The sequence below is a fragment of the Anser anser genome (genome assembly GCF_964211835.1).
Source record: "Anser anser genome assembly, chromosome: 29".
In the NCBI taxonomy this organism is placed as follows: domain Eukaryota; kingdom Metazoa; phylum Chordata; class Aves; order Anseriformes; family Anatidae; genus Anser; species Anser anser.
In genome coordinates this window covers 196,314-205,000 of record NC_139750.1, presented here as the reverse complement: position 1 = coordinate 205,000, position 8,687 = coordinate 196,314, and positions in this window count along the sequence as shown.

Below are 8,687 nucleotides of genomic sequence, written 5' to 3'. Positions count from 1 at the left end.
GTGAGCTAAAGCAGCCCTGTGTTTTAGTTGTTCTCTGCTCTGTGTTGAGGAAGGATTTAGCCAGCTGGCATTGAGCAAACCAGGTTCTTTGCAAGGAAGCCTCAGAGGGGTGATTCCCCCTCCATTCTGCTCTCATGAGACCCCACCTGCCTTGCTGCATCCAATTCTGGGGCCCCCAGTGCAAGAAAGGCACAGACCAGTTAGAGGGGCTACAGTACAGGGCTATGATAAGAGGGAAGAAATAACTCTCCTACAAAGAAAGTCTGAGGGTGTTGCAGTTGTTCAACATGGAGAAGAGAAGGCTCCAGAGACATTATTGATTCTTTTCAGTATTTCAAAGGAGCTCAAGAGAAAGAAAAACTTTTATTTTATTTATTATTATTAATTTTATTTTATTTTTTATTTTATTTTATTTTATTTTATTTTATTTATCAGGGTCTGTAGTGACAGAACAAGGGGTCATGATTTTGAACTGAAAGGGTGTAGATATAGGTTAGATATAAGGAAGAAAGATCTTAGGATGAGAGTAGTGCAGCACTGGAAGAGGTTTCCCAGAGAAATTGTGGATGCCCCATCTCTGGAAGTGTTCAAAGTTGCAATGGAATGGCCTTTCAGCAGCCTTATGTATTGAGAGATGCCCCTGACCATAGCAGGGGCATTGTACTAGATGATCCTATAGTCGTTTTCAAGCCTAAACCGTTCCTAGATTGTATCATTCTTTGATTCTAAGATTCTATGACTATCACACTATGATCTAGTTGCTGCTTTAAGCCTCAAGGAGTTCATAGCTTTTGCTTCCTTTATGTATTCTAACGCTGTCTTTAGGGAACTCCTGAACTATGTTTTTACAAAGTCTTTCATGTCTACTGACTGAAAAAAATGTTGATGAGACCATCCCCTGTGGGAGGTGAGCCTCATTACATACAACCTAGAGCTAGCACACAACTGAGCAGTGTGTTTTATTGATTATTAAGCTTTCTCATACTTTATTTTAGTTTCCTTGCAATTAAGAATCATTATTCTCCACTTGTGTGCAGCCTGTTCTCTAAGGAAAGCAGGAGGGAGTTGGGACAAAGGAGCTACAAGGTGCAGCTGAAGACTTCAGTGGAGAAGTCTGATGTCAGGAGAAGTGATGCAAGTCCTAGGGGATCAATGATAGAAATGGTGAGAGCTGGAGAGGTGAGGAGCAAGGTTGTCTGTACAGTGTCAAACTTCTCCTACCTGTCCAGACCTCCTTAAGAGACTCTTAGGGCTTGCTGTGTCTTAATAAGCCCCAAGGTGTAGTTGCTGACAACTTTATCAACTTCAGCTCCTGAGAGGAGACTGATGAAATCTCTCAGAAAGCCAAAGTCAGAAGCCAAACCCAAAGTCCTTCAAAGCATTGATTGGTCCTGCTGAGGGCCATTACTGACAAAGCCCCATGGACTCCTTAGGGCAGGTAATTGGAGGCCAGGATTACAGGTAGGCCAAGGCCCTGTGCAGGTGTCTCTGAGGCTGAGAAAATGCTGGCTTTGTTTCATCAAGCAGAAAGACCAAGTCTTGCCTGCAGCTCTGGGCAGAGAGGCCCTGCCCCTCATGTGAGGCTCCAGACTCTTCCTCGGTCGGTGGGATGTGTGGTATGCAGTGCCAAGTGAAATACAGTGGTATGAAACCTCCTGGCCTCTGTCAGGAAGTGCAAAGAGGAGACGAACCCCAATTGCTAAGAGGACAACATCTCCTCCCAGGCCCTGGTGGCAGAGAGACCTGCCATAGTCAAGGGGACAAGACCGTTGTTTTCTTGGCTAACTCTCACCTTGCCAGTACCGTTGTCCATCTCTACCACTGGCTGTCCTATGATGTCCCACACCTGTTCCCATTTCCCTTCAGGATACAAACACCCATCTTGCTTTCCTACCGTGGTCCAACCTTGGCGTTTCCATAGCTTCATTGATATCTCTTCCTCCCTAGTTTTTCTCTCACATGCTGTGTCCAACTACCAAGAAAAGCTCCATCATCTTTCAGACTATCCTTCAGAAAAGGCATGCTAAATCATCCTTCTTGTTTCCTGTTATCTGACTAGACAGAAGGAACCTCACCTTAATCTTCCAAGCCATGTGGCCTTCCTGCTGGCCTTTCAGCTCTTCAGAAAGACACAACCAAGCCACATGCCTGTTGCTCTCCAGTCATGTACTCAGGCACAAGAGACTTGAAAACCCACATCCAAGGCAGCTTCTGCATGGGCCTTTCAGGTACTTGGGCAGAGGGCATCACACAAGCACCATGCCAGCCAGCTGCCTTCTGCTGGCCTGTGAGAGACACTGGCAGATGTGAGCCTAAAAGGCCACCTGCTAGCCAGGAGGCAAGGGTTGACCTGGCAGATACTTCACAGAATGGGACCTCCCAGTCCCTTGCCCAGCCATGCTCCTGCTGCTGGCCTCTCAGCTCCAGAGGCAGAAGTGACCTCGCAGTCCCCACAAAAGCCAACTGCTTCCTGCTTGATTCAAACCTTCTAAGGCACAGGCGACACCTTATAAGAACGTACCTACAAGGTGTCCTCCTTGATGCCCAACACCCACAAAATAAAAGCAAAGTCGTTGTCGTCCTACAAGGCCATACATCTCCTGATGGCCTTTCAGCTTCTCTGATGGGCAGGAGAGAGCGTTGTGCAACCTCTGATAGGTACTAGAGTAGCTATGATGTTGAAATAAAGACTTACACTTGCAGCGTGCCAGTGGCTCATCAGTTCCTTATGACAGCTAAAATGCCACCCTCATAGACTGGCCATGTGCCTGGAGGTGGCCTATCAAGCCCTCAAGCCCTGACACACACCTGCACAGCCATGGGCCTCCTGCTGCCTTTTGAGATCCTGAGGAACAGCTGACCTCAGCAGAGAATCCCCACCCATCTCCTCCTTGAGCCCTATGGCCTGACCAGATCCATGACACCTCACCTGCCTCTTCCAAGACCAAGTCATTGCTACAGGACATCTCAAGCACTGCCCAGAATCACGCAGACAAACCGCTTCAGTTTTGTGTTAAGTGTGTAGGAATGAGGGATTTTAGAATTAGGTATTCAGGTTAAATTCTAGGGATTGGATCTTCCTTCCATGTTTTGGGATTGGGCAGAGTCTTAGAGAGAGGCTTTGGTGTTCTGCTTTTAATACCCAGTCAGAGTTTAGGGTATGGGCTAGATTTTTGGTTAGGGTTTTATTATGTGCTTTGTTACTGAATGAGGGTTAGTGTTAAAGCTGACAAATTAATGCTACGGATTAAGGACTAGGGATTACCAAGAGCAATAGGTTAAGACTAATGGTAACAGGTTATGTGTCTGGGATTTGACTTCAAGGTAGGATTTGAATTTAGGGATTACAGCAATGGATTCCTTCCAGGATGAGGGATGGCATTAAGAGTAACACCAGGTTTAAAGGTTCCTGGTTAGAAATATTACCAGTGGTCTAACATGAATGTTCTCCCAGTGAGTGTTGCACCAGCAGCAGCATTACCTGAACCCCTCCTAACTCTTCAAAATCTTTCCTTTCTGTTAGCCAAGTCCCTCTTCTCTCCCCCAGAATTCCCAGCTTTATTCTCCCAGCTTTCCCTTGGCCTCCCCAAATGTGTCACCCTCTTGGGGGCAGCTTTCTGATGGCCTTTATGACCTCAGAGGCTCTGCCTCCCTGCTGTTGGCCAGCCAGGGGCTGGGACAGAAGTGACCTCACAGCCAGCATCCACAGGGCTACAAGGAGCTGTTGTGCTCAGGAGGCCTCTTCCCAGCCCACCCAGGAGCAGTGGGTGCAGGGGATGCCCTGCACCATCCCTCAGGTACTCTGCCTGCCAACCAGCTCAGGCATCAGAAGACCTCCCACACATCCTGACTCACGTTTTCCCATGAAGACTTTAGAAACTCCAGGTCCCAGTGAAGGAAATGTGTGGAAAAGAACTATGCAAATATTTTAGGAAAACTTTGAGAACTCTGCGGAGAAGGAGTTAGAGTAATAGTAATGAACACTAGTATTGCTTTATTCATCTGGTTTCTCAAAGGACCATAGTGCCAAAAAGAAGTGACCTTGAAACTCTGTTCCACCTGACATGATGGCAACCTTAGGGAATAGTTTATGGCACTTGGACTTCCTCAGGTTCATCTCACTGCACCAATACTATGGTCACTTTCATATGGACAAGGTAAAGACGGACTCCGGATTTAGTAATTTAGTGTCCGTACCTAGAGAAAGAAACCACCTGTGTGAGCTGGGGCAAGAGCCCGGTGCTTGCAAGGGGCTGATCTAGGGCCATTGCCCTGGGGCAGCATCTGCCAGGGCGTCCAGAGAAGAAGGGCCCAGCCCAGCCCCTGCTCTGCTGGTCCTCCCTGTCTCTCCCAGGAGGCCAGCCCAGCTCAGCCCCGCCCCAGCTCTCCATACTTCCCTCTCCTTTCCCCAGCCCAGGCTGTGCAGCCCAGGCTGGTCAGGCCCCAAAGCAGCAAATGGAGGAGTGGAGGGCAGTGGCAGTGTCCCTGCTGCTGCAATTTGCAGGAAATTCCCCTCCCACAGGCATTCTGCACGCCTGTAGGCTGGCCCCGCTCCACAGCACAGCACAGCACCACACTGCTGGCCCTGGGGCTCCTCAGGCAGCACCACTGCACACACACACACAGCACCCTGCTCTGCTCCCAGCACACCCCATGTCCCACACAGCCTTGCCCCAGCCCACCACGTCTGGGCTGGCCTGAGCAGCCATTCCTGCAGCCCCTGCCCATGCTGCCCACAGCCCCCGAGCTGGCGGTGCTGCTCTGCAGAGCACTTTGCAGGGCCGTGCTGGTCAGGCTGGGAAGGCAGAGCCAGCTGGTGGGGAGCACTGCCACTGACTGCCTCCCACACAAGTGGTTCTTTGGCCATGGAGGGTGCACAGATAGCCGGCCTTCTTCAGAGTCAGAGACTCATGGAATAGTCTGAGCTGGAAGGGACCCACAAGGATCATCAAGTCCAACTCATTTCCAATGTCAGGAGAAGTTTTGGGGTGATTCACTCGATCCAGACTGTGAAATTTCACTGATTGAATAACTAGTAATTTTCCCAACGCCTTTCCCATTTCCTGGTGTTGCAGAGCTCTGCTTTGTCTGTGGAATGCAAATAATGATCACATTTCTCTCTGGACTACCTTACCATCAGTAAAAGAAGTAAAAGTAAAGATGGAAGGAAAAAATAATGAAAATATCTCGGTCTGTAATGAGTTGCATTATCAGTGATATGCAGATGACAGTAACTATTTTGCTTCTGAAAAACACGCAGACATCACTTTCCACACTGCATCTTTCAGCACCTGATTCCTCATGCTGTAGATGAGGGGGTTCACTGATGGAGTCAACACTGAGTACAGAACTGCTAGTAAAATATTTAGGGATGAGGAGGACATGGAGGGGGGTCTCAAGTAGGCAAATGTGCCAGTGCTGATGTACAGGGAGACTATGGCAAGGTGAGGGAGGCACATGGAAAAGGCTTTGTGCCATCCCTGCTCTGAGGCAATCCTCAGCACAGCCCTGAAGATCTGCATGTAGGAGTACAGAATGAAAAAAAAAAACACACTAAAAGTGAACATGCAGTAAAACCAATAAGCCCTGCTTCTCTGAGGTAGGCATCTGAGCAGGAGAGCTTGAGGATCTGGGGAATTTCACAGAAGAACTGGTCCAGGGCATCGCCTTAGCAGAATGGAAGGGAAAATGTATTGGCAGTGTGCAGCACAGCAAGGAGAAACCCACTACCCCAGGCAGCTGCTGCCATGTTGACACAGGTTTTGCCACTTATGATGGTCCCATAGTGCAGGGGTTTGCAGATGGCAATGTAGCGGTCATAGGCCATGATGGTGAGAAGGTAAAACTCCACTAGAATAAAGACAGCAAACATAAAGACCTGGGCAGCACAACTGAAGAAAGAAATGGTCTTGGTGTCCCAGAGGGAATTGGCCATGGCTTTGGGGAGTGTGATGGAGATGCAGCCGATGTCAAGGAGGGCGAGGTTGAGGAGGAAGAAGTACATGGGGGTGTGGAGGCGGTGGTCGCAGGCTATAGCTGTGAGGATGAGGCCGTTGCCCAGGAGGGCAGCCAGGTAGATGCCCAGGAAGAGCCCGAAGTGCAGGAGCTGCAGCTCGCGTGTGTCTGCAAATGGCAGGAGGAGGAACTCTGTGGGTAAGCTGCTGTTGAACATTTGCTGCCTCAGGGCATGGTTGGCTGTCCATGGGGGAATAGACAGTGACAAGTTAGAGAGACTTTTCTGAGCAAAACCTAAACCATATTTCACAGAAACCTCCTCACCAAGACTGCATCCTCATTGCATCTTCATCTGAAGAAGACTTGCTCCTGCCTGGAGCTCTGGGTTTCTCTGCCTAAGGGTGCTACAGAGAACATGCAGACTCTCTGTAGGCTCGGCAGGAGTCAGTACAACCATACAGTCAGTATATGCTAAAGAGCACCAGGGATGGATATCAGGTGTCCGCTGGCCAGAGGCATCTCCCTACTTAAAGGTGCTGAGAAAAAGTTGCAACAATCCCACAAGAAACAATGAAGGGTTGTTGGTGCTGTCTGTAGACTAAAGAGTGTGGAGCGAAATTGTGAGGTTCCTCGAAGACCTACAGGTCTCTTTCAGTGTAATGCCCTGTGAGTTTCAGTCCCTTCTACAATCCTGACAACAGCATTATCATCCCGACTGCCCTCGAAAAGCAGGAAGATTAAAGCAGAGACCTCAGAGAGTGCCTTCCCTTCAGGTACAGGAGGTGTTGTTCTTGCGTTTCAAAAATCTCCCCTAGAGATGCCCTGGGGGTGCTGTGGAGCTCTGAGCAGCCTGCCCCAGGCAGTAGCATCTGGGCATCAGCAGGACCCTGCCCTGCCCTGCCCTGCTGGGGGGCTCCTTCCACCCGCAACTTCTCCCCACATCTCCATGGGCAGCTCCCCGGGCAGGCTGAGTGCTGAGCCTGGCAGGCGGCAGAGGCCCTGCCCCGGCACACAGCCCCTGGAGCACAGCAGGGACCCTGCTCTGCACCACAGCCCTGGGCACCCCTGCCTGCACCCTGGCTGCACAGCCTGCAGCCAGCCTCGTGAGAAGGAACAATCATGTTCTGTCACTCTGAGAGCTTTGGCAGATAATCCCTGCTCTGGAGGTTTTCACTCCTCTCTTATACACAGAAACTCTGAGCGTTCTTCTGAAAAATCCCCATAGGCTGCAGGATTTGTCAGCAAATCTGGAAATGGCACCAGGAACAACAGCTGTGCTGCCCTGCAGCCAGAGACTTACCCTGTTCAGGGCTGGGAAGATTTATCTAACACTTAGCTCTCAGCATCCCCCCTCCACACTGCCTTTAACATCTCCCTCCCTTCTCTCAGCCGCCCTTGTCCCCTGCAGGCAGTGCCCCCAGCCCTGCTGTGCTGTGCAGAGGAGCTGCTCCTGGGCAGAGCTGTCTCTCTGCAGCGCTGCCCGCTTGCCAGGAGCTCCCTTTGGGCCCAGGAGCTCTGCCCAGCTCAGCAGCACAGGGAGTTCTTCAGAAGTCCCTGGACCTCCAGGGGAATCGGCTTTGAAACAGACTGAAGCAATCACTAATGTTCCTTCCCTCCACTGGGGAAGGAAACTCATTTCCAGCACTGTCGTTCCTCATATCAGGAAAAGTATGATGTCCAGAAATCACCTTTCCATGTCCTGGTTTTAAGCAGAACACTCACACAAGGACAGGGAGGGATCTGCCTTCCCCCTGACGAGGGAAGTTTTTCATCTGAGTCAACCAAGGCATCTCTTTCTTTTTTTGCAGTCCAGATGCTCAAAGGGGTTCAGCTGCCTCTCATGCCTCACACAAGCCCACAGGAGCTGGGATTCCTCTTGCCTTTGTTCAGGTGGACACAAACCAGACATCTGCATGTCTGCTGCGTGTCTCAGCTCCCAGCACATTTAATGGAGGTGGAAGGCAGGAGGGAGATGTTCAGATGCAGACACCAGGTGACATTGGAGGTGCCAGAGTGACATTTGAGTGACATTTGTGGTGTCAGATTTCTCTGGGTTATAAACAGAGATGATATGAGGAAACTGCTAGCAGCTGTAGCCCAATGGCAAAGAAGTAAAGGCAGGACCTATCCAACCTCTCAAAACTTTGCTCCCAGATCCGTTTAGATATAAAATGTAGATGTGAAATATGCCAAGATAAATATGTTTGGGGGATATAATACCTCCATTTATGTTATTGGGAGGACATGCATTTTTGGAAATATCTATATAAATTTATATTTGCATAGAGGGAACTTCCTCATCTTGCTGGGACATGTCCCAGACCTATGAAAACAATCATAAATCTTCTAGACAAGCTACAAAATTCTGAAAATGAAGACTTCTTACACACCAAGAAGAACAACAACACAACATCTTTTTATTTATTTCACAGAATCATAGAATGGTTGTGCTTAGAAGGGCCCTCCAGAGATCATCTAGTCCAACCCCCCTACTCATGCAGGCTCACCTAGAGCATGTTACACAGGGTCGCATCCAGGTGGATTTTGAATATCTCCAAAGAAGGAGACTCCACAGCCTCTCTGGGCAGTCTGTTCCAGTGCTCTGGCACCCAAACTGTAAAGAAGTTCTTCCTCATATGACAATGAAATCTCCTGTCATTCGATTTATACCCATTACCCCTTGTCCTATCACTCACCACCACTGAGAAGAGTTTGGCTCCATCCACTTTACA